The sequence below is a fragment of the Colletes latitarsis genome, chromosome 2, assembly GCF_051014445.1.
Source record: "Colletes latitarsis isolate SP2378_abdomen chromosome 2, iyColLati1, whole genome shotgun sequence".
NCBI classification, from domain to species: domain Eukaryota; kingdom Metazoa; phylum Arthropoda; class Insecta; order Hymenoptera; family Colletidae; genus Colletes; species Colletes latitarsis.
Window position 1 is genome coordinate 11,461,513 of NC_135135.1, and position 27,875 is coordinate 11,489,387.

Below are 27,875 nucleotides of genomic sequence, written 5' to 3' on the forward strand. Positions count from 1 at the left end.
CGTTTAAATCACAACCAATGTGTCATAGAATCAGGGAAAAATAGAAACAATGATTTGAATTTGAAATTGAAACAATGACTCGAATTTTTAATCTTGTAATTACATTTATATTTTGATGTTTCATCGACAATAATTTCTGTTTGACATCTCTAGATATTTCTAGAAAAGTTGAAGAAAATTCAAATTTTTCCCATTCAAATTGGTAAATAGTATTTTTGTCTGATTATGTGCAATATGTTTTATATAAATGTGATAATATATTTCAATGCTTGGAAATATATAACAAGATAATTAATTAAATGTTTCGTTTAAATTACAACCAACATGTCATAGAATCAGGGAAAAATAGAAACAATGATTTGAATTTGAAATTGAAACAATGACTCGAATTTTTAATCTTGTAGTTACATTTATATTTTGAAATTTCATCGTTAATAATTTCTGTTTGACATCTCTAGATTTTTCTAGAAAAAATCGAAGAAAATTCAAATATTTCTCATTCAAATTGGTAAATAGTAGTTTTGTCTGATTATGTGCAATATGTTTTATATAAATGTGATAATATATTTCAATGCTTGGAAATATATAACAAGATAATTAAATAAATGTTTCAAATAGGACATTTCACCTTTGTAAAAACAGTAAAATATTTCAACATAGGAAACTATTTAAATTGTATTTAATACAATGTTATTTATAACGCTTGAATTTTCTTGTCAACTACTTGTGTGAAAAAAAATTTTAGATAAAAATTGTTTGGTAAGGACAAAAGCATACAATTAAACTCCGAAAACATTAACATATATATTAAATGCATTAATTGATCGCCTACATACTTGTATAAAATTTTGATTATTTTTAAAATTAAGTAAATAATTAACAAGTACTGTTTTTAACGATAACATTAATTACCGAATACTTTGTCAATAAGAATACGAAATATACAGTGCACAGTGCTTCAAAATGAACGATTAAAACTGACCAAAAGTCTAGTAAATTATTTTATCAAAGAAATGTGACTCGTGCATCAAGTTGAACTCGATTTAATCGATTAAAAGAAAGTCAAAGCTTAAATGTTTACACGAAATAAGAAAAAGTGTACTTGGAGAGTCTCCGGGTCGTGAAATATTTTTCTGCTCGTTTTTGGTATTATTTATATATTCTCGAGTAGCTATCGAGCTGGGCAGAAATGGGCCGAGAAAAAAGAGATCGGGCAAAACTGAAAGGAGGTACAAAACATCCACGACAAGGAGGAACACAGAAAGAAGCGGTCGAAGAAGAACGCAGAAGAAAACGAGCGGATACAGAAGAGCGTGTGGAATTCCCCCGAAATCCCGGCAGCTCTGACATAATGAGACATCGAACTCCGTGGAAGAATCGCGTTCAAAGAAGAAATCGCATAAGAACTCGCAGAAAAACCGGTGGCCTCCAAACGGAGTCCTCTCTCGTCGATAGAGCCGCGAATCGGCCCGATCGCGATCGAAACGGGGAAACAAAAGAACCGCGAAACTCGCGCGAGTACAAAGAGGCAAGCCTAAAGCTCGATTCCCAACGAACTCGATGCTAAAATATCGGGCCATCGTTAATCCTTCAACCGCCGGCAGACCAAAACAGTTCAATTTTCTACGAAAACAAAATCAAGCCAATTGTTAACTACTTTTGTCATAATATTCAATTCTCTAACCTCGACAAAATAGGTATATTTCCTTTAACGTCTGCATTGAATTCAATACATTCTCAAAATTAATAATTGTAAGCTTCGATGATTTCTTACCACAGAAGAGAATTAATTTTAAATATTTCTTGGAGAATTCTGTTACTCGTTATCGAGTTGGTAGAGTGTTAAAAAAGATGTGACACCAGAGGAAGTAGAATGGGAAGATTATCGAGTAATTTTTCCTGTGTTGCAGAGTATACAATGTCTGACTCTGAAAAGCCTAATCTACTAAGATTTGCAATTTCTTCCAGGATTCGTCTTTTATTCTTCTACCTATAGCACAACTAGTGTCGAGTTTATTATCGTTATTCTTTTTTTCTTTTATTAGGGATAGTCTGTCTTTAGCGAACTACATGGTTTTAAAAATACGTCTCAGAACATATATTTAAATAAGTGAACAGCTTCTTTCGATAGTACAGAATAATGAAACATCCGAATGATTAAAGTTATTTGACAAATAATTTTTTTGAAGCTTGTAGCTAACGTACATGCACGTGGCTGTGGAGAAATAAAATTAAAATGTTATGCAATCGTTAAGTAATTGCACAGAGGTTCAATAGACCCTCACAAGAATTGGTTACTTTAATCAGATGAATCACTCGTATGATAAAGATAAGGGCAAAATGGTGGCATAATTAGGAAAAAATCAATGAAATTGGAGGTTTAGTAGACTTCTATCAAACTTCTACACGAGGATTAAGAAAACAATATTTTTTTACGTATTTTCTAGGGAACTATCATTTTCTTTTCAATCCTTTTGCTTGTGATAGAACGTACAATGACTGAAAAAATGATCCCTATAATATTCTTGACTACTTTAAAATAATTGTAGAAAAATGCAAATTGTGTCTTGGGTAAAAATAATATCTTAGGCGACAGTGAAGATTCTTTTACAAGGTATAACCCACATTTAATGAAGAAATTTCCACCATGAAAACTTTTACTCGTGTGATAATGTTCTTATGCTCGATTCCGACTCTCAAGAGTAGAAGTTCTAAGTGGATGGTCTTAAGGCATCACGAAGACTGACTGAAACGTCTGACCCAGTACGATTCACGCTTCCTTGAACCATTCATCTTTCGTTTCTTCGTCTATACATTGACATACTCGAATGTTTATTGAGAAAACCGCGTATAAATCGATCTGAACCTCGGTTTGTTCAGTTCCATCCCTTACAATCTGATTTTTCATTCTTCAATGTATGATTTGCAATTGTTTCCTGGACTGATCTTTCATTCTGCCACATCAGAGGAACGTGAACAGTACAAAGTTATTTCTATCGTACAACAGAGACCTACCCCTTGACTTTTCTTAAAAATTAGGTCCCAGACCTAACCCAGTGACACTCGCAAAAATGGCAGTTTCTATTGAGAAACGTAACTTGAAAGTCAGACGAAGAAATGGATGTACTACTTCGATTTTAGCAATTTTTCGAAGGATGATACGTATTTCGCAATAGACTAATATCTTCTATTTAACTTTCACAAAGACTGCGATTGATTCAGCTTAATCCACGCTTTACACATTCCCGTTACTCATTCATGGTATAATAAACGATCAGTCTTGGAAGTAATTGCAAGTTGTTAAACGCGAATCCAGGATATAGGACTCCAAAGAAACTCTGTTATCTTAACAATTTGCACGAAAATTGCTTGCTCTTCGAATAAAGGAGAACAATTTTAAGGTCTTCAGCAAATTTTACAAAGACAATCGTAACTAAAAAACCTCGATGTCTAAACTTTTTGGCTGCACAGTGGACGTACGATGACCCAAACTGTTAATTTTGTCTTATTCATAATAGCACAACTTTCGAAACGAATCGTAGCAGGGCAAAGAAGAATAAAATGACGTTGGTACAAGTGTGGAACCGAAATAAATTTCGCTCGTATCGTTATTTGTAACTGGAAACGCGTTAGCAAAGGAAATAAACGTTATCTCATTCTCTTTATTTTTGCAAGTTATTCATGGTAGTTTATCAACGATACTTATGGTTGCGGAGTCTGTTTACGCCGTACTTTCTCTCGTTCTCCCGACAATAGGTGCCCGTGTGCGCTATTGGGGATCAACCATAACCAAAGATCGCTGGAAATCCGCGTCGCGGAGAACGCCTCGGCGCAGAAATTATGCGAGCAGGCGATGCGAACCGTAGAAATTCCGCGAAATCCACCGCGTATCCCCGCATAATTCGAGCGAGCAAAAAGAATCGAGAACCGGGGAGTCGAGGTGGCCCAGGAAGATAAAGCGAAAACCTTTCGGTCGAAATTCCGCGAAATCCGGTAAAAATTGAAAGCGAACAGGGGACAAAGGACTCCCCCAAGGATCGAGAGAGACGGGAAGAGAGGATCCTGGCGCGGTTTGTGGGAGAACGGTCGAGGGTCCGAGCAGGGAGCTTCTTCTTTCGAGGAAGAAAAAGAAGCTCGTCGAGGGCCCCGCGGAATGATGAATCGTTTCTATTAAAATACTTTTTCGACGGGGAATACGGAGCGGGCATCCGGCCTACGGAGCCGCGAGTGGATTTATTTACATATTTTCAATCTGGATTAAGAGGTATAGTCGATTCGCCCGGCGAACGTAGATCCCCGTTTACGCCACCGCTTTGCCTTCGATGCGTGGCTTCGCTAGTCTTTGCAGGCGTTAATTTTTCGAAATTTTCTACGCTTCAAAACCACTGTCTGCCAAACGATTGGATTTACAAACTAGAAAAATTCTTCCCCTCCTTTTATTTTTCATCCTTTAACGCGTTCACTGCCAAATCAAAAATAATATTTTGCGAAAGTAACATTTTTATTTTAGACATTTTTCAAATTTATTTCAACGTCTTAACTTGAGAATTAATTTTTCTAGTATCATAGTGGTAGTGTTGCCCATATGCGTGGCAGTGAATGTATTAAATGAGATATTGATTGATTAATATTTCAGACTAGAAAAACCTGGCAGATTATCGTTGTATGTAATGTAATAAAAAATTATAGAACATCGTATAAACATCTGAACTTCATGTCTTAGAAATTATATCATGTTTAAATAAATTTTAATACCAGTGCAATTCCAGATTACACCATTTGCACAGGTGTGTGGTTATATATTTACAATTAGGCAAAAGTTCTTTATAATTTTATACAAATGCACACATCGTTGCTATCAAGTACAGCGAAAGTTTGCAATAATATAATGCTTGGAATATTTTTAACAAATTCTTCTGCAAAACGGAGGGGTTAAAACTCTACATTTTTAAACTGAAATGGTAATAATGGCCCAAAGAGTCCGAAGCCTCACGACAATACAATTTTTGCATACTATCGTATACTTAATCTTATGAATTAATAACAGACAGTGATCTTTGAACCACATGTTCGCAACCAATGTCCAGTAAGCTCTGTCTCGCGACGAATTCGAAACGCCTCGAACGAAAAGTGTTATTTCAACGGAGGCTCAGGACTTCGAAAGATTTCAAATCTTCGCCGCCTGGGGTGTTGAGAAAATTCGAAACAGCCCTCTGACGAGACACAATAGCTCGAAGAATCTCACCGCAAAACAGTTCCCAGCGTAAAGATGCCTAAATTTATTTGGAGCTTTCTCTGACAAATTCGAGGCGCCTCGAGGCCGCCGACAGAGACTGAATTCCGCCGCGATGATGGAAACACTTAGGTGACTGTGAACGATGCGAACACTTGCTCGGCTGTCTCCTTTGAACAGTTTCTACTCGCGGAACGATACTCCCATTTCACCTAAGCGGCTCCCATCGAACGCGGAAAGTCGCTCGACGAAACAAAACGCCTCGAAAGAAAAAATTACAAACCAGTTTTCCGCGACTGGCGAAATCGCGTTGCCTGCGGATTTCACTAATCAAACAAGACGTCAACCGGCTGTCAGCGATCGGTTTCAGCGACCACCGGAACACCCGACCGGAAGTACCTCGTGGCCGATCAAGCATAGAAATTATTGTACGAACTAAACGATACATTCTATACATTATTTCTTCAATCATTATCTGTTTGGTCCCTTATTTCTTTCTCTATTTGAAAAGTGCAATTTTAAAACTGTGTCCTTTCTCGAATTTTAACATATTTATGGATTTTTTCTTCTCCAAAATTGTAATGTTAATACTAATGTAAATTATTACATACAAATTAAGAAGGAATATTTTCTTAATTTTTGTAATATTCATGATAGATTTTTTCTTTAATCATTATCCGTTTGATCCCTTATTTCTTTATTTCTCCATTTGAAAAGTGCAATTTTAAAACTGTGTCTTTTCTCGAATTTTAACATATTTATGGATTTTTTTTCTCTAAAATTGTAATATTAATACTAGTGTACATTATTACACAAAAATTAAGAAAGAATATTAATTTTTTTAATATTGATGATACATTATTTCTTTAATCATTATCTGTTTGGTCCCTTATTTCTTTCTGTATTTAAAAAATGCAATTTCAAAACTGTGTCCTTTCTCGAATTTTAACATATTTCTGGATTTTTTTCTCCAAAATTATAATGTTAATACTAATGTAAATTATTACATAAAAATTAAGAAAGAATATTTTCTTAATTTTTGTAATATTGATGATACATTTTTTCTTTAATCATTACCCATTTGATCTCTTATTTCTTTATTTCTCCATTTGAAAAGTGCAATTTTAAAATTGTGTCCTCCCGAATTTTAACATATTTATGGATTTTTTTTTCTCCAAAATTGTAATATTAATACTAGTGTAATTTATTACACAAGAATTAAGAACGAATATTTTCTTAATTTTTGTAATATCGATGATACATTTTTGTATTTGCAACGATTGATAATTACTATCTAATACTACCTAAACTGGATCACTTTCGACATTTTTTAAAATTGTAATACCTTGCAAATGAATACTGTATATTTAGTAGACGAAACAACGAAGAAAGAAAACTTTTAAACAAATTTTCAAACGACATAAAATAAATCGTTCATGCAAAACTGGGAGAGAAAATCGCCAAAGATGATTATATTTTTGATTTTGCTTTGGCGATTAACAAAGTAAATTCAGTTCGAGGGATGTTTATCAATCTTGAACATAGTATTTTATATGTTTAATACCCAGACATGTCCACACGAACATCCTTTATTGTATTATAATAAGTGGAAGAGCTGACCGCTTATAGCAACAATTGAATGTTGAAACCTTTCGATTAAAAAAAGTAACTCATTGAATATATTGTTTATGTATGTCTTCTTATTCAATCGACTACCGATAATTGTATAAATCTCGATTCAATCTATTTTCAGTCCTATGTTCCCGTAACTATGGAGGTTTCATTATATTAGAACGCATGAATTATGGTTCAGTTTAAGGCATAAGCCTCTTTTCAGTCAAAGATTTTGACACCACATTCAATGTTTTACTTCTACTTCAGTCTTCATAAATTCTATAACTGAATATACCTCGTCTAGTTCACCAATCTAGTAATTATTTAAACTTAGTGCAATCGAGTCTTTGAATTGAACCTGACTAAATTAAAAAGTTTCAAACTTCTTTGATTCTTCCTTAATTGACATCATAGTTCCAAAATTTTGTTCCATAAGTAAGAACATCTCGAAAATAGGAAGCTTATGAATTTTCTAATAAAGATACACAATTATGTACGTTTCTTCAAGTGTTGTTTGAATATTGTTAGAAGGTCTCCAAGAAACGTCATCCATTAGCAGATATTGCAGACTTCTCAATATCATATCCACTCAGGATAACCATTTACAGTTTCAAATAATAAATAAGAAATTCTCAAAAATAGATACGATAATTCTAGCGTTATTAGAATCTAGACAAGCGACGGGAGACTCGTGTTTCGTCTAAACTTTCTGCTCGAAAAGTTCTTACGAACCTTCGATCGAGAACAACTGGGATAAGACGAAAATTTGCGAAAAATAAAACCAGCTGGAATCAATTGTTTCTAAACATTTTTAAATATCCTTGATGGATATTTGTTTATAGTCGTCGACACACCGGATCCGGACGGAAGTGCTTTCGCCAGAGGGCACAAGACCCCAAGGATTTCGCCTGTTCGCATTAAGATTCGCCTGGCCGGTTGATTAATCGGGCCTCATTAACATCGCGTCGAGCGGTCGCTTCTTGAGTACGCGCATTGTCGCCGCTTGGAAACCGCCGGGTCTGTCCGTATGCGTGGCAGAACGGCCTGTGGCCTCTTCAGAGCTCATTGAATATGTTCCAGCATTAGGTGGATTTGAATTAGAACGATCGCAACGTCCTAACGAGAGAAAACGCTCGACGATACTCTGTGTTCCTTAATCGAAATAGTTTTCAACCGCGAAACAGTGTTCCCAGCGTCTCGAATCTGTGAAACTCCGGGACTTCCAACGTTTTCAAATTGTCGAATTGACTGTCCTATACCTGGGTCGAATTAATCGTCCAGCTTGAATATTTTATAGATAAATTAGGTGAAAGAAAGATTCTGGGGAAAATGTTCTTTTAAAAACGTGAAATTTCAAAATTCTATACAAACGTATGTGAGCAGTGAGACTTTATATATTTTATAATTTAGCAATAAATATATTTTATACCGTGATGATAGATGAAATGTTAATATTACGTAAATTCAGAGTCATGTTCTGGTTGGATTAAGCTCAATGCATGAAGCAATGAATGTTAATACTATGAATCTAATCAAAATTAATAATAATTAAAAATTTCCCAATATTCGAATAGAAAAGAACTTCTTTAACATTACAGTTACTTTAAACGTGACATGGAAACAACCACTAAAATTGCGAATAATATATATAATAATCAATCAATATGAAGTCACAAGGCGAACAGATGTTATGGGTCAATATCGATTTGAATGCACCTTCACTTCGAGCAAAATAATTCCTACTCGAGTGGGTTAAATCGAAACTATAGATTTCTTTTGAAAGTTGTTCATATCCTGCAAACTGGTTCGCAAAAATCAAGTATCTTGGTCAGATTCAATAGAAACTCTACGTCGACGGTATATTCGTTAGATCGAGAGTCACGTTCGCTGGATTCTCAGGACCATCGCCAGGCCACGGATCGTTTCGTGCTTGTTTCAATCGAACAACTACGTCCGAGGACCGAGAGATGCTTCTTCGTCTCTCGAGGGATTAACGCCTTGACATCTACACGTGTTCCAGCGTCATCCGCTCGTGCTTTTCTCCGCCGCGCTGGCCGCGAGCCGATGACGAACGACCTCCGTCTCAGCTTCTGAAGCTTCGTTTTACAATCCCCGGGAAACTTCCCCGTCTCTGGGAACCCTTTGAAGCTCCATTTCGATCACGTCAATGTCAGCCAGAAACGATTCCCGAAGATCGAAGATATTTTCATCCGGGTACTTGGAAAGAATATTTTGTAAAATTTCTACAGGATGTTTGGGCAACCATGGGGAAAATTTTAATGGAAGATTCTGGAGGCCAAATTAAGACGAAAATCAAGAATACCAATTTCTTGATGGAGGCTCCGTTAAGAAGTTATTAACGTTTAAAGTTCTGTTCGTACTGAATTTTTTTCTCGAAAATGCGCAGGATTTCGGGAATATGTCTATTCAACATAAATGTTTGTAATTGACCCCTGTAGCTAAATATAATTTTTTTAGTATGATTTGAAATTTTTTAATTTCGTCTAAAAATTTCAGTGCCTACTTGAATTTTTTTCTCGAAAGTGGGTAGGATTTCAGGGGTATGTATATTCACCAAAAATGATTGTAATCGACTCCCGCAACTAAAAATATTTTTTCCAGAATGATTTGAAACTTTTCATTTTCGTTGAAAAATTTAGGCACCTACCCCCTGTCGATTTTTCTTAAAAATTCGTTTTTTATTTTTAATGAATTTGTTTGACGCTTTACAGGAAAGTTGTTTAGTACTTTTTTGTAGATACCTATGACCTCTACTTCTCCCTAAAATTTCATTGAAATATATTCATTATTGTAAGAGTTATGGGCGTTTGAAAATTGGACAATTTTTATGGGGTTTTTCTCTTTTTGCGGGGTCAAGAATCAACTTTTCCAATATTTTTAGAATTTCTACATATTCCTCACTAAAATACGTGTTGATTGCTTTTTTAAACTTTAAAATCCTCCGATCCGTTCAAAAGTTATGACGTTTTAAAGATTCGAATGAAATTTCAGGGCAGCATTTCTAGCCTGAAATTATATTTTTGGTAAAGAATTTTTTTCTCGAAAATGCGCAAGATATTGGGGGTATATCTATTCACCAAAAATGATTGTAATTGACCCCTGCAACTAAAAATATTTTTTCCAGAACGATTTGAAATTTTTTTTTTCGTCAAAAAATTTTGACACCTACCCCCTGTCGATTTTTCTTAGAAATTCGTTTTTTCATTTTTAATAAATTTGTTTCACGCGCTACAGAAATTTTGTCTAATACTTTTTTGTAGGTATCGATGTGCTCTACTTCAGAAAAAAGTTTCATCAATATATATTCACTATTGTAGAAGTTGTGGCTGTTCGAAAATTGGACCACTTTTATGGGGTTTTTCTCATTTTACGGGGCCAAGGAGCAACTTTTCCAATATTTTTAGAATTTCTACATATTCCTCACTAAAATACGCGTTGATTGCTTTTTTAAACTTTAAAATCCTCCGATCCGTTCAGGAGTTATGACATTTTAAAGATTCGCATGAAATTTCAGGTAAGCATTTCTAGCCTCAGATTATATTTTCGGTAAGGAATTTTTTTCTCGAAAATGGTTAGGATTTCGGGGGTATGTCTATTCACCAAAAATGATTATAATTGACCCCCGCAACCAAAAATAATTTTTTTAGAATGATTTGAAATTTTTTAACCAAGCCTGAATCAAGAAATCGATATTCTTGATTTTGGTCTTATTTTGACCTTTAGAATTTCTCCCATTAAAATTTTTCCCAGGGGTGGCCGAACACCCTGTATGCTCCACGTCGCGAAGCCAATTCCTTCAAAGAAAACATTTCGCAAGTAAAGATACCAAGATCTTCCGAAAATTGTGTTTAATCGAGCGATGAGATTGGATAAAACATTATTGGATGTTGCAAATTTGTATCATTACTTTGAGCATTTATTTGTCAGATATATTTATAAATAGATAAATAAATAACGACGATAGATAAAGGTCTTTATTCGATGCAGAGATAACTTTTTTTTGAAAATAAAATTTGTCAGATATCTCTATTTACAAATACAGTTGTCGATACCCCAAAAGGGGGCATGCGACATAAAATAAAATAAATAAAAAAAAAAGTTATCTCTGCATCGTATAAAAACCATTATCTATCGTCGTTATTTATTTATCTATTTATTATAGAGGTAAAAACCTACTAGCGTAAAACAGAAAGTATATATAATATAGGAATACGCATAAAACGAAATAAAATCGATAGACTTATAATTCAATTATAAATTACAAACGTGATTTTTGAGGAAATTTTAATAGTTCAATTTTCATATTACAATTTCAATTTCTACCACAATAAAAAAAAGAACGTTCACTATGAAACAAGAACCCTAAAAATCTAATATCTCTACGTCTCTTCGCCCAATTTCCCAGAATCGATCGCCCGACAAAACTCACGAACCGTAATCTCGGAGAGATTTTCCTGTTTTCCCGACTATCGTCTCGACCGATCCGATCACCGGTCGACCACGAGGAAAGAACCGCGGAACCGGTTTCCGGAGGTTCAAAGACACAAATTCGCCGAGGGGGTCCGCGAGGAAATGGTCGAATCGAGGCCCGCCAAAAATTTTTCGAGACGACCGAGAGGCTCGCGCGCGGACGCGTATTGCTCGTTACCGATCGACGACGGATCCCTCTGATTCACCCGGGTGGAAGAGGCACGGGCAAATGATAAATGAACTCCTCTTAACCGCGAGCTCTCATATCGGCCCGCTATTAACATAGTGCCGGATAAAGTAACGAATTTAAAAGAAATCCAATATAAAAGCCACGGGAATTCCATCGGAGATCTTATCCGACGGGGCTCTCGCTCGCCGCGGAGACTCCATTAATCACTTGGCTTCTCCGCTCCTCTTTCCAACCTCTCTCGCCCCCCCTCCACCACCCCCGTCACCCGCTCCCCTACCACCGTTACCCCTCCTCCCACCCTCTTTCTTTCACCCGCGGTTCATTTGTCTCGTATTAGTCGTTATTACGAGAGCTGAAAATTCAAATGGACGATGGATAATGGCACTGGCCGGTTCGGAGATAATGCCACCCCTTCCTCCTGCGGCAGACTGTTCCCCTCCACTCGTGCTCGCTTGCTCTGGCCCCCCTCCACTCTGGCCTACGCTTCTCCCTGCTCGTCCGCGTTCGGCGATGATCGTGATCTGCTTTCCGACGCGCGCGCGACGATCGAGCTCTCGCGGCGGACGATTTTGGAAATGGAATTCTGACGTTTCGAGCGGTTGCACGTAACGGTGCTGCGGGCGACTTTTGTCCCCGACGGTTTTGGACGGAACAATGGAAGAGGTGCTTAGCGGAGCCAAACTATTCGAACGGAACGAAACCAACTGTCCCGCGACACTTACAATTAGTTAAACGTACTTTTTCAATGTTACTCTGAACTCAACCTCGAATTAATATATCTTATTTTTTGTATAATAAGAGACTCTATTTAAGAGAGCGTGCATTTGTTTTGGGCAATTACTTATTTAGTATAAAATATTCATCTTTATATTAATGCATAGTACATAAGACGGAATGAAACAATATTTTAATAACGAATATGCTTCATTAATACCCTTTCTGGACACATATAACACTTATTTTTCATTCATTTTTTCCTTTTATTTTCTAACACGTTAATGTTTCTGGTATTCATTACCAGAACACTTAAATTTCATTACATACTTTGTGACTGTTCATGTTTAATTGGTATTTTAAAAGAAAGAGTCTAATAAAATGTGTATTCTTTTAATACAATTCGAAAATATTTAGGGTAAACTTAAGATTATTGTATCTTCTAACAAATGGGTAAAACAAATATTCTACATTATTATAGATTAGAAGTCTAAATGTATAAATATTGTAAAATATAAGATATCTGTCTAAATTTTAATTTAAAGTCAAAAAAATGCAAAATTAAAATATTTATAGCGTTCGAAAAAAAGAATTTTGTAAGTAATCCATCTATTACTTTTCGAGTTATCCTGAAAGCCAGTTTGAAAAATATCCCAGTTTTAATAAAGCTTCAAAATACACCTCAAATTTTGACACGCCTCACAAATTATCTTGAACCTAACTCAGACCTAACTCCATTATTCTTGCATATTCGACCCTAAAATTCGATAGCTTATTCTTGAAATGCTGAACATTTAGAAAAATTGATTTTTCGAACCTGTTGTACAATCCCCCTCTTAAACAACACAAGACTGACATGATTTATCATTAAAAAGTTAAAACAATTAATTCTCAAAATTAGATGTTAAAGAAAATGAATCTAAATCTTGAATTTTAACGAGGTTATAAAAATAAGCTCCAAAAAGTATCGTTTTCGTGGACAATTCGAGGGGTTGATCAGGGTGTGAACGTGTTAAGAATTTTTTTAATGTAATATTAATACTAATGGAAATTATTAGACAAAAATTGAGAAAGAATATTTTCTTAATTTATGTAATATTTAATCATTATCTGTTTGGTCACTTATTTCTTTATTTCTCTATTTGAAAAGTGCAATTTTAAAACTGTGTCCTTTCTCGAATTTTAACATATTTATGGATTCTTTTTTCTCCAAAATGTAATATTAATACTAATGTAAATTATTATATAAAAGAATATTTTCTTAATTTTTGTAATATCGATGATACATTTTTGTATTTTGCAACGTTTGATAATTACTACTTAATACTACCTTAACCAACACACGACTGATATGATTTATCATAAAGAAGTTAAAAAAATTAATTCTCAAAGTTAGATATCAAAGAAAATGAATCTAAATCTAGAATTTTAACGAGGCTGTAAAAGTAAGTTTCGATTGTCTAAAACCAAAGTGTCGTTTCCGTGGACAATTCGAGGGGTCTGGTCGGGCAGTGAACGTGTCAAGGATTAACTTTAACCTGCCCCGAATGGATCAGTTTACGGAAAGCTGTCCCTCTTTATTCTCGCGCGATGAACTCGTCGAGAAGCGGCTGAGTAAAGCGTTGCGGAGCGTGTCGAAGCTACGGGGTGTACAGGACGAGAAAAGAGGGATAGGCAGTGGAGACGAAGGCCGGGGTTTATGGCGTTGAAACGATCATCCGTGCAGACTGAGATCGTCGAGGAGGAGCAATCGAAATCGATCGAGGCTTCTTCGCAAACATCTCGAGCGGCCTTCCACTCGTTAGCGGCATTGTAAATTCTGAGCGCGGTTTTATTGAAATCTTTCCAGAACGCGTCGATTCGTAATTGCGCTTTGGGGCCCGTGTCGCTCGTAAATTACTGCGAAACGAGTTTTTTTGCGCATCGAATATGATCGACCGGGCCAGATACCGCGCGTCCTAACCCGTGATTGCTGAAATTTATCGTTATTTGGAAAGTCGCTTTAACGACGCCTCGTTGGGAGAAAGTGACGAAAAGAACCGCTATCGGACCAGCAAAGGTAAATATGCAGGTTGTCGGTTAGACAATCAACTAGACTCGAAAAGCTCCTTATCTTTCAGTGCATAAAGATACAGCTTCCGCGATCTACCATAATCTCGTTTATCCTTATCTCAATACTCGACTAGCCTCTTCCACGTTTAAAACATTTTCATGGTCTTGAAATATCGTAAAACCCTTCCAGATCCTCGTTCCTCGAACGATCGATTTAACTATCCAAAATAAAAATTTACGGGCAAACTTTCAAGTACGAGAACTTCGAATCTATTTATAGCCGATAACCGGTATACCTAGGAATCCAAGCTTTAAAACATAGAACGTACGTTCCGAGTAAATTCTTAATTGAAATTGAAAAGTTTTCGTGTCAGTCGCTGAATTATCGTTGGCAATTTTTGTTTTCTTTTTCCTACGGTTAGCATACTTTGGATCGTTAATTTCTTGGAAAAATATGTTAAATATTTGGAGGAAGTTTCTCGATAATCTAATTTATTTAAATACACCCGAGGTATCTGGGACAACCGTAAATAAATTAATAAGTGAAATTAAAGAATTTTAACGTTCGATTAACGAATTTTGTAGGTTTGAAGATCGAGTTTTTCACAGAATCGAAACCGATGAAAATGGAGTTTGAGCGATGCGTTCGAATCTCGGTAGGGGGATAAAAGCGAGAGTGGATTCAGGTATCGAGGATCCAGAGCTGTGTAGGATCTAGAACTAGATGAGCCTCGTACCAGCGCGCGAATGACTGCATAAGAGCGTCGGTGTAACCTACGTGCGCGTTTTCATTGTACAAGAAACGCCGCGACGTGGGCACAGACGCGGAATTCCAACGAGTGGAACCCGACGAAAATGTCAATGAGTCGATCGACAGTGATATGAAGAATTCGCAAGCAATAATCGCCAGCCGTCTCGAGCGGATCTGGAATTCGCGCTTAGGTTAGGCACCGCAGGGTTTGGCTTCGTTAAGAATTCTAAACGACTCTGCGACGGATTAGAATTTCTGGAAAACTCAATTCTGCATTGTATTTTGTCAGAAAATGTAATGCTGCTCAATTTTTTAATACAATTCTGCTTGGAGAAGTTGAAAGTTAAAATTATGTGAGCTTTCAAATATTAAAAGTAATCCTTGATAATAGGATTCTTGAGTTTTCTGGTAGCAAATGCTAGTTTACGTAATTTGTGGACTCACAGACTTTCTATTCGGTTACGAAAAGCTGAAACTTTGAAGAACGTAGGCTTTCAAACATTAGGTGATACTTGATAATAGGGTTCTTGATCTTTTCAGTAGAAAATGCAATTTTGTATAATTTTTTTACTCTAAGTTGAAGCTTGGAAAAATTATGGCTTCTAAACAGTAAATAATCTTTGACAGAATTTTCGAGTTTTCCAGTAGAAAATGCAATTTTGTGTACTTTCTGAACTCACAGGGTCTTTGTTTAGTTAAATAAACTTGAGTTGAAACTTAAAAACGAGTCCAGTAGGATCAGGTCTTCAAAAATGAGGCGATAGAAACTGTTAGGAATGGTATCAAAATAATCTGGGAGGATTAGACTTCGTAGTAGAGAAAATTTTCTGAACTCACTGAGAATTTGTTTAATTGTCTGATTGTGTAAACTTTACACGCGAGCAGTTCCGAAACTACTTATGTGTTTTGCATGAATGAGCCATTGTTAGAAGCGACAAAGCCTCCCCTTCAAAATGGCTTTTGGTTTTTGTCGATCCGATTACCCGTTTTCGAGATATCGTAATTTAAATAAAGAGATAATTTTTAAAATTCCACTCTCCGTCTTACAAGAGTCTATCAACGCGCATTAAAAATACTAAAACTTTAGATGCGTGCAGTTCGGAAACTACTAGAGTTTTATTAATTATTAAGCCATTGTTAGAAGCGGCAAAGCCTCCCCTTCAAAATGGCTTTTGGTTTTTGTCGATCCGATTATCCGTTTTCGAGATATCGTAATTTATGTAAAAGGTAATTTTTGAAGTTTCGCTGCTTCGTGTTAGAAAAGGCTATTAACGCGCATAAAAATATTAAAACTTTGGACGTGTGCAGTTTCGAAAATATTAGAGTTTTATTAATAATTGAGACACTGTTAGCAGCGGCAAAGCCTCCCCTTCAAAATGGCGTTTGGTTTTTGTCGATCCGACTTTCCGTTCTCGAGATATCGTAATTTATGTAAATAGGTAATTTTAAAAAAATTCTCTTATGGGACTTCCCGTGTTAAAGTAGACTACTAACCCGTATTAAAATTACTAAAACTTTAATTACTTGCAGTTTCGAAATTATTAGCATTTTCTCCATTATTAAGGCATTGTTAACGGCGGCAAAGCTTCCTCTTTGAAATGGTTTTTGGTTTTTGTCGATCCGACTTTCCGTTTTCGAGATATCGTAATTTATGTAAAAGGGTATTTTTCTTAATTTGACTATCGCTGTCTTCGTCTGACGCGTCGCGTCGTACCTCTTTGTCGCACGTGAGTCGTGACCGAGTGACCTAGTTTCGGCGTAGTATTTCCAAGAATTTACTACGCACTGTTTACTAGCTACGCGCGCGGGGGATGAATGAACTCGCGAGCGCGCAACGAAATCTAAACAAACCCTATCTCCGAAACTAGCCACCGCATCGACTTGAAACTAAAATCGCTATATCTCCGGAACTAATAAAGCTATCGACTCGCACAAACGCTCATTTTAAAAGGCTTTGCATCCCCTATCATATGAACGTAACAACTACTATAATTTATGCTGTCTTCTATGTTTATTTTCACGTTTACTTTGACGCTACATACCCAAAGTAGTTTTAGAACTTCCTATTGATCATACGACTCATATGGGATAAAACTAGACTATAAATTGTTTATTTAATTGAAAATGAATTCAAATTTGTACACAGGGTGTTATTTTTTCGTAAATAATTATTTTCTTTGGAATTTACTATCGACTTGAAAGAAAATTTATTTCAATAATTCCTATTGATTATAGAAACTGCTGTGCGATAAAACTGAATTTTAAATTGTGATTTCGTAACTTTTGAAATATAAATTAATGTTTTATACATTTATGATCGTTGGACATGATCAGTTTTGATAGATCACTTATTTCTTTTGTTTTTATTCATGTATATTTCTTTTATACAGTGTTTAAACATACATGTAGAGTTTATTTAGTTTATTCCTATTGCAAGCGTCATAATATGAAAATATCCGACTAACTATACTCTTATGTCTTCGTTCACAGCTCTCTAGAATGTAATTCATTTCATCCTCTATCCGATGACCATATCAACTATTATTATTTATGTTGTCTTTTATGTTTATTTTAACAATTACTTTGACTCTACATATCCAAAGTAGTTTCAATACTTATTGATCATACGACTAGTGTACGATAAAACTGAACCATAAATTGTTTATTTAATTGAAAATAAATTTAAATACAGGATGTTTGCGTAATTACTAGTCAGTACTTTTTCCTAAATAGGTGCTTTCTCTAGAATTAACTACGCTATCGGCTTGGAACAAAATTCGTTTTCAAGAACGTTTCATCTTCTATCTAATGAAAATTAAAAAACTTTTTAACATAAAAGAGAAGGATATTTTACGAATAAACATCAAAACACAACTTTCTATACATATAATGGAAAAATTAGAAGCACGTTGCCTCGTAAAAGAGAAAAAAAAAACTGATCATTCGATCGGTCATGGTAGGAATAGGTATACATGAAGTGCTGGTAGGTTTAGTGTTAATACGTTCACTACCGTGCAATAATCTTTATAATTGTAAAAAACATAAATAAATTTATTCAATTTAAATTAATTGAAACTCTTTAAGATTCTGCAAGACCAAAATTTTGATTTTAGACCATTGCAAAACCACATAACCTAAGATTTATTTCATTACTCATTCGTCAAATTTATTTCACTCAATATCTCAACTAGAGAATTATTCTAGTTTCATGTATGTATAGTAATTCTTGTCGCCCATATACGTGACAGTCAAACTCTTAATGGCAAAATAATTTCTAAACTCTAAGCGTTACCTTATCGACAAAACGAAACATTAAATAATTTCTAGATTTTATACATTCTATATTCATCTATCCAAAAGTAATTCCTGACACCAGCGACGTTACGGCCAGCAAAAAAGTAATAAATAGCCGCCATTAGGATTTTCTGCTCGACTATTCTAGCGTCTTGGTCCCGCGGAAGATTACGTAATCGTTAACAGAGGGTTCGTTTTAGGTTTCAGCGGTGTTCCGCGCGATAATCACCGGAAACCCCGGGTGTCATCGAGCGCGCGAACTCGGTCAAACTTTCCCTTCCCTGTAGCGATCGAGAGCTGCGAACACGCGCCGGTTGACAAGCGGAACACCACCACCGGGGGACCCTCTCTCGATGAATCGATACGGCGTCCGTCTTTGTTGCGCCTCCTCGAGCCGGAATTCGCGATAAAAGCGAGAGAATCGAGCGTGTCATCGATTATCCGAACGTCGTTTCTCGGTTCGACGAAAAGGTACACGCGGTCGGTGTCGTGGCCGCTGGATCTGGCCGTGACATTAGTATAATTATTGCTCGCGCTGCTAATAATAGTTGTAGTGTTGCTGCTCGAGAGTGGCGTTTACCGGTCGCGACAGTTTTATTGCCAATGATACCATTAGAGTAGGTGAAAAAGTTATCGAACGAATGGCGTTGCCCCGATTACAGACATTATTCGCGGTATTAGCGAAGATAACAGTAGCAACGGTTGGGGTTCCCCTGGCATTAGCGCCGATAGAGAAAGCTTAATTGATTGTTAATGCGTTTGGTTTTTCTTCGCGCGAACCGATGCAGCAGAATTGATATCTAGAATTCTTGGCTGTGATTAATTCTGTCGGTTCAAAGTTGGTAGTACTGTTAGGACTACTATTAATTGTGTTAATGAGGGTATCGCGATCGCGGTAATGGCGCTGGATCGGTATATCTAGACACCATTTTTAGTACTGTCCACAGTAATAGTCCTATCGATAACACCATCGCCACTGTAGGTTTGACTTCTTCAACACCATCGCCGGCAACATCATCATCAATAACATGGCAATTAAGATACTAGCCCTGCTGGTAACTTCGATGATGATATCAGCGACATTAACAGCACTAGTGTCACTGCGAGTCAATTATAATGTAATCAACATAATTGAGACTTCTACGAAAATCTTATGTGGAAACGCATTTATCCTCAACTGGTACGATAAGAAACGAAGAGACTTGATTAGATGCTAATAATAATGGGCAATTAAGATGTCGTCTGGTCAGATTTTCCATTACCGCATAGAGATATGATTATGTTAATGGCGACTCCTCAGAGATTGGACAAATATTAATCTGTCAATAGAAGAACAGACTGATATATACGTTTAAATCTCGCCGATCGTTAATCAGGAAACTGGATGAACAATCGAGAAATCAATTTTGCAACCAGTATCTTACAACTGCTACCGCATCGTTATTGCACGCTTTATAAGTATGTAAACCTAAACATTAGACAATCGGGAGTATTAATATTCTTTGTACAGAAGAATCTCTAGAACATCTGTGAAAAGAAACTTGGCTACTGGTTTAAATTTGTAAATACACCTATGGGAGGACTTAGATATTAGGATAAGCGAGTGTACAATCACATGGGTCTAAATCTTTATCAAGAAAAATGTCTACGTTTGAGTATAATAACAAATTTAAAAAATACACAAATTTAATCTGCATCTCAGCCCCCCTTGAACAGTGAAAATCTATATAATATGTGTACATAAATTTTAATTTTTCAAAATATTTAAAAAATAAATAAAACTTCTAATTTGGAAGGAACACATAGGGTACACAGGAATACTAAAGGCTAAAATAATGCTGTACTACGTAAAATATGAGGCTTCAGTATGAAATATAGGTCCAATATTCCCCTCGAAAACACAATCTTTAAAAATGTATTTTCTATTTTCCTTTGATGATTTCTTTTATCAATAAATGTCCTCGAGAGGGATTATTTTATATATACACACACATTTAAGCAGAAACTAAAAGAAAACATTGCAATAAGGTAAAACGTATGTCGCCTGTACGACGAGTTAAAGGGTTAACTTAGATCTGTGAGATACTAGTGTATTATTTGATACATCTTTTCCTGCTTTTAAGTAAATTTTAATATCGAATGGTGTAAACATTATTACTCTTTAATAAGAGCAAGGATCTCTAGTACTGGATATAAAATATAATTTGAATATCGCAGTTATTACTATCGATAAGACATTTCCTATTTGTGTAAATTTCACGTGGAATTGGATAACAAGACTTTCATCAACAGAACGAGAAATCAACATGTAACAACGGTAATCGCTACTTTGGCACGCGTAGGCGTTAGCAGGAATATTATAAACATTATCGGTCTAACCCAACGAGGAGAAGTATCGACATCGACTTGAACAGTACACGTTGAACTTGATTCATGGAGATAATTGAAATGTGTCATACGCCAGACCGATTTATATGTTTATGTCCAGAGTCCAGGCGTCGGGTCGAAAATAAACTCGGAGACTCCTTCCAGGAGAGATCGACATTCCCTCCAGGAACGACGAAACGGGTGAATGAAGAGGCATCGCGCACGCTTGGCATGTTCCGCGTGTCCGCAGCATATTCATCCGTCCGCCAACCGGTCATATGGAATCGTCGATTCCGCGGCGAATGCCGTAGACCGTTGATAATTTATTTGAGAGACGTTACGCGTTGAAACGTGTCCCACCTTCGCAATCGCGTCCAAGCCCGGTCGACACATTCTGGATTTCGCGCCTTTTTCGTGCGTTCCATTGTCTTTCGCGCGCCTCTCCGCCTTTTTCGGCGTTACCACGGTGCCACCGATGATCATCGTGATGTTTATTAACGAATCGACAACGCTACTGCAATTGCCACCGGACGCAGCATTTTTATAGCGGGGGGGAAATGTCACGTACCGATCGTGCGCCCGATGACGCCCGCTCGGTTCCGCCGATCGCCGCCTCGCAACTCGACGATAATGTCAATGAGCTGCACCGGCCAGCAGCTGGCATATCCGGCTCTCCAATTTCATTTCTGGCATCGAACCATCGCGAGATCGTTCGCTGCTTTTGGGACGAGTGTGCACCCTCGCTAACGTTCGCCACCTTTTCCCTCGATATCGTTCCCCGAGTGATTCGCCAATTTCCAGCACTGCTTCGACGAGAAGATTATCTATACAACGCGTGATAACGCGATCATTCGAAAGAATAAAAATAATATTTTTATATTTTCCAATTTATAACTGTGTAATTAGTTTTATCCGTTGCTGAGGTTTTTAAAATGGAAGTGGTACCAAACATGGCCATTTTTTGATCTCACGTATGAGAATTAGAAAAGAATGCAAAATAAATTATATACTTTCTATGATAGTAATGTAAGTAAGGTGAGAAATATCGATAAAAATAAGAAAAAAGTAGTATTAACAGGCCAAAATAAGACGAAAATCAAGAATATCAATTTCTTGACTGAGGCTCTATTAAAAAGTTATTAAAAAATTTCAAATCATTCTGAAAAAATTATTTTTGGTTGCGGGGTTCAATTACAATCATTTTTGGTGAATAGACATACCCCCGAAATCCTACGCATTTTTGAGAAAAAAATTCGAGGAGGTACTGAAATTTTTAGACGAAATTAAAAAATTACAAATCATATTAAAAAAATTATATTTAGTTATAGGGGTCAATTACAAGCATTTAAGGTGAATAGACATACCCCCGAAAACCTACGCATTTTTGAGAAAAAAATTCGAGTAGGTGCTGAAATTTTTAGACGAAATTAAAAAATTTCAAATCATTCCAAAAAAATTATATTTAATTACGAGGGTCAATTACAAGCATTTTTTGTGAATAGACATATCCCTGAAATCCTACCCACTTCCGAGAAAAAAATTCGAGTAGGTGCTGAAATTTTTAGACGAAATTAAAAAAATTCAAATCATACTAAAAAAATTATAGTTAGTTACGGGGGTCAATTACAAGCATTTATGGTGAATAGACATACCCTTGAAATCCTACCCATTTCCGAGAAAAAAAATTCTTTACTAAAATCTAATGTGAGGGCAGAAATGCTTCCCTGAAATTTCATTCGAATCTTTAAAATGTCATAACTTTTGAACGGATTGGACGATTTTAATGTTTAAAAATGCAAACTACGCGTATTTTAGTGAAGAATATATAGAAATTTCAAAAATATTCGAAAAGTTGTTCCTTAACCTCGTAAAATGAGAAAAACCTTATAAAAATGGTCCAATTTTCAAACGACCATAATTCCTGCAATAGTGAATATATTTCAATGAAACTTTTTTCTGAAGTAGAGCTCATGAGTACCTACAAGAAAGTATTGGACAATTTTTCGCTAGGGCGTCAATCAAAATTACTAAAAATAAAGAAGGAATTTTTAAGAAAAATCGACAAGAGGGTGCCTAAATTTTTCAGCGAAAAGAAAAATTTCAAATCGTTCTGGAAAAATTATTTTCGGTTGCGGGGGTCAATTACAATAATTTTTGGTGAATAGACATACACCCGAAATCCCGCGCATTTTCAAGAAAAAAAATTCAGTACGGGCGAAACTTAAAATGTTAATAACTTTTCAACGAAGCCTCTATCAACAAATTAGTATGCTTGATTTTCGTCTCATTTTGACCTCTGGGATCTCCCATTAAAATTTTTCCCAGGAGTGGCCGAACACCCTGTATACCATTATTTTTGATAATAACAATCTATTAAAACTTCGAAAGAAACTCTTAAGAACAGCAAATACAGGAAATGAAATGAAAAAATTCACGAAATAGTGTAGACAACACTAGAAAACGTTCAAAACGAAGTTGAAAACAGAGAAAGAAAAAATGCATAAGGATATTGAAGGAATTCCTCTAAATCCTCTAAGCTCATCCAAAACCCAATAGCCTGTGCCCGTGAGCCCTAATTTCTAACCTTAGTTTATAGTTCAATTCTCTTAAAAACACCTGAAGAGTAACCGTGGAAAACTTCAACACCTACAACGAGGAGCGAGCGAAGGTTGAGCGCGGAAGAGAGGGTCGAAAGAAGGGAAGCAGAAACGATCCTTTTCGAACGTGTCGCACGTACGACTTCGGCTGACTTTGACCGATAGCCCAGCGTGGGGCTCGGCCCGTTATCTTAATGCACGTGGCGAAAAGAATAAAAAAGAATAAAAAGAAATTATAGGAACGAGCCGACCAGAATAATTAAAAAACGAGGGAAAAGGCCCGGTGGTGAAAGAGGGTAAATATCGCTCGGATGGAAATAAGACTCAGGTAGCGCGTCACGGGTGGAGGGGGCGGCGCGAGGGGAACGGAGGAACAAATGGACTACGGCTTTTCTGTGACAAACGAGCGCCCCCGAAATGTCAATCAAACAGCCTCGTAGCAGCGCATTCCAAGCCGCTCCACCTGATTTGGTTAGACATTCAGATATCGAGCAGCTGCGAAGACCCGTGGAACACGAGTCCCGGGGCCAATCGACGGATATGCTTATCGATGAAATTGTATTGCTACGTCGCCACCTTGTCCACCGCGAAACGGCGTCGTCGGAAGCTCTGAAAGCAATGGTCACTCTTTACGGCACCGGATTGCGGCGTTGAAACGCCTAAAAGTTGTTAAAAATTCACGTGGGTTACGATATCGTTAGGTGATGCTTCAAACTATAGGAGACGATAAAAATTAGTACACAAAAGATGATTGAAAAATTGTTAAATCGTGATCTAATTTTTTATGGATTTAAGGAGGTATTGCTGTCTAGACTGTCAATTTCACGGCCCTTTTTGTGATTTTTTTTTTTAATGATAGGTAGGCTGTTTTGTACTGAAACTTTGTAGATGTATTTATTCATCTTATAAGCATGTACGATATTTTTTTCATGGAAAAATATTAAAAATCGTGGGAATTGTAACTTCTTATTTAATGGCTCTTCTGGAAAAGGTGCTCCAATGGCTTCCAGGATTCCAGATAATTTGAAACAGAGGGGGTTAAAGTATCTTCATAAGGAAGGTTGTAGTTAGAGCAGGAACCAGGGAGAAGTTAAAATCCTGATAAATAAAGAAATGGCGACACTTCAAGTTTCGAATCTCTATTTTTTAATCAATAAAAAAAATAGTAAAACTCAATATTTTTTTAAATCACTAATTCCAGCTATAAAGGCGTGTCTGCTGAATATTCTCTCCAAATTTGAAGTCGATCGGTCTACTAGATCTTGAAATATCATGTAAGCCAGTTTAAATGCGTTTTTTTAAAACAAGAAGCTATAGCTCTCGCAATTTTTAATATTTTTTGATGAAAAAATTACTGTTCATACCTATAAGACGAATAAATATATCTGCAAAATGTCACTACAAAACAACCTACCTATCGTTAAAAAAAAAATCACAAAGAAAGGCCGAAGATATGGCAGCCTAGACAGCAATACTCCCTTAAGTCTCTCGCTAATGGTCGCTGCTTTCTCGACGAGGTGAATGTTGGAAGCCTAGTTGTTAAATGTTCATACAGAAGACCAACTATACTTCCTTGAAAACGTGAAAAATGAAATTTGAAAATAAGGACCAGATGTTAAACTCGCTAAACAGATGTGAAGCTATTAAAAATGCGATAGAAAAGAATAGATCGATGATTGGATGGTGGATGTATTAAAAGACGTAATGTTATTAACAAATCAACCTTCGTTATTTTTAAGTTGAGCTACCTTACAAAGCTACGTATGTACTTTGATTTCTGAACGATTTTAGAATCTTTAAGATAAACAAACGTTGAACGCTTATCTCTATTTCACTCATTCTCAATGTCTTTCGAGCCTAACACAGATAGCAATAATTTCATTAAACGTTAATCGTGTTTCATAGCACGAATGTTGCAAATTGATAAACAATACAGTCTAGCATAGATTAAAAAATAATGCCTGGAGCCTCGACAAATCCCAATTGTAGATCATTTAAAGCTCGTTCTGCTTTCTTTATGTGTTAACTTTTCTCATGTCGTAATACTGTTTCGTGAAAAATTTGGAAAACGGGAAACACGAGTATCGAAACGGTAACACGGAATAAATTATTATCGGCAGCTTCGAGTTAATTTTACCATTTTGACACGATTCTCGGAGAAACTCATTTCCTGTACACGATACTAGTTAGGTATAATAGTTGATTGCCTTCGTCAACGCTTCGACCGCGTGTACATACGTGGAATCGTAAACGCGACTCAAACGTTCAGCCCACGAGGTTTTCATAGCAATAAATATTTTACTATCTTTTCTAAATACTAATAGTCATCCTTACGACGTAGGTACGTTTCTAGTTTCAAAAACAAAACATATTGACCCATATATGGGTCAACGTTCGAATATTTTTATCGATATTCAAATAACTCAAATCTTTCGAAATTCATTTGGTGGGATCTCAGCTCCCGAGAAATTGGATCGTGAATTTTCATATACACGAAACTTTGTTCATTTACGACTAAACTGTAACGTTCGACTAAAACTACCAAAGTGGTCAAAGTGATCCATTCGTAATTTCTAATAAAAATTGCAAAACATTTACTCGACTGGATGTTTCAAAATTTACCGTAGTTCTCTATAAGGGAACGAATAAACATTTATTCCCATTGTGTTACAAATTTCTTCCAGCATCTATCATTTTAATTCTTTTGATACAAATCTATAATTGTCGGTAGTTCTAGGGTTAAAAAAGAAAGCAAATCCTGTCTATCGTCATGGATCCGATCGATCTGTTTATTGGAGGAACCTTCGAAGCATTGACCCTTTCTGTTGGGAATGACATTCGGGAAACGATGTTTGCGCTGTTCGTTGGATGGATATCAGTTAGGTTGCGACTTCCTAGAGGCGTTTTCGCCGCGAAAGCGACAATTTTACTCGGTATCGGGTCAAGGTGCGTCGTCGTCGCGCGCCGCGGTGGCATTCGACCACTTTAGAAAGTAGACGCTGCCAGCCGCGAGGCGACGATCCTCCGCTCGCCGATATATAAATATTAATAACTACAATATCGTAATTTCAGAAACAATGCGCGACACGGCCACACCCGAACACCGCGGCCTAGTTACATGCACGCCGCGCCATTAAAAGCTGCTCCATGATCGCTCCTCTGTTCCACACCTACTCGCTGTCTTCGTTCAGATTTTTCACCAGACCATTCTCGTTCGATCATTATTCGGACGACTTTAAAATTTAAGAATAAATATCACGCTTCTAACACTTTCTAGTCTTCAGAAAAGGTATACACATTTCTGGGTAATTATTTTCTATATTTATATATTTACTACTCTCTATGGTGTGTTTTATTCTATGTGGTCTTTTCTTTTTACCTGAGCATTCTCATTTCATCATTACAATTTAAACGAGCTTTAGAATTCTAGAATAAGTATAACGTTTCGAATACTTTCTAGTCTCCAGAAAAGGTACACACATTTTTGGGTAATTATTTTCTGTATTTATATATTTACTACTCTCTATGGTGTGTTTTATTCTATGTGGTCTGTTCTTTTTACCAGAGAATTCTCATTTCATCATTACAATTTAAACGATCTTTACAATTTAAGAATAAGTATAACGTTTCGAATACTTTCTAGTCTCCAGAAAAGGTACACACATTTTTGGGTAATTATTTTCTGTATTTATATATTTACTACTCTCTATGGTATATTTCATTCTATGTGGTCTGTTCTTTTTACCAGAGCATTCTCATTTGAACATTACAATTTAAGAATAAGTATAACGTTTCGAATAGTTTCTAGTCTCCAGCAAAAGGTGCAAGCAACAGTTGATTCTGTTTCACCCTTTTCAATACCACCTTTGTCTGAAAATTTTGAGCTCAGGGTCATGCTCATTCGATTTAAGTTGCATCGGAGCTTTCGAAAAACGATCGATAAAAATTTGAAAATATTTTCGATCGAAGATTTAGTACGACAATATCTGTCACCACCTAAATGTCTTTAAATTCTTTCACATACGAATTACTAATTCCTTGTCCGTCAAAGCTACGTCATGTCTCTTTACATTTCGACATCCTTTGGTTTATGAATCACCTGTTCTTATAATTGGCGACGTGCGTCATCTATAATAACTAAAAATTCAGTAATTTCAGGGACTCAAATACCTAAGCGTACCGGTTCGAGGTCGTCGATTTACAGCCTGACTTGAGTTTGACGCCATTGATCTTTGGTATAGGTTAGGTTTTCGGAAACAATTTTCGCCAGGGACAAAATATATATTAACTCTAATTTATCAATTCGATCGTTCTAAGTCAGTTTCAACGTGTAAATAACAGTACTTATAAGTATCATCGACGTTATAAGTTTAGTGCTAAAAAATGGCACCAAAAAAAACCTTTCAAGAAACTCTTTTAGATATTGTTTGAATTGTAAAATTGAAATAACTGTAATTAACCTCACCACTATTAGTTCCATTTTTGTATCATGTAAAAAGATTTTATATAATACCTTACAATTTATTCCATTTTTACAACTAGTCTTGCATATTTGTCGCCTCTGATGGTATA

The 27,875-nt window shown here is 36.1% G+C and overlaps 1 protein-coding gene across 4 annotated transcripts in view; it reads right to left on the reverse strand.

Moving 5' to 3' along the window:
* Window positions 1-27,875, reverse strand: part of LOC143351721 (zinc finger protein castor homolog 1) — a 221,585-nt gene that overhangs the window by 152,994 nt on the left and 40,716 nt on the right. The gene's annotated exons all lie outside the window — the stretch shown is intronic.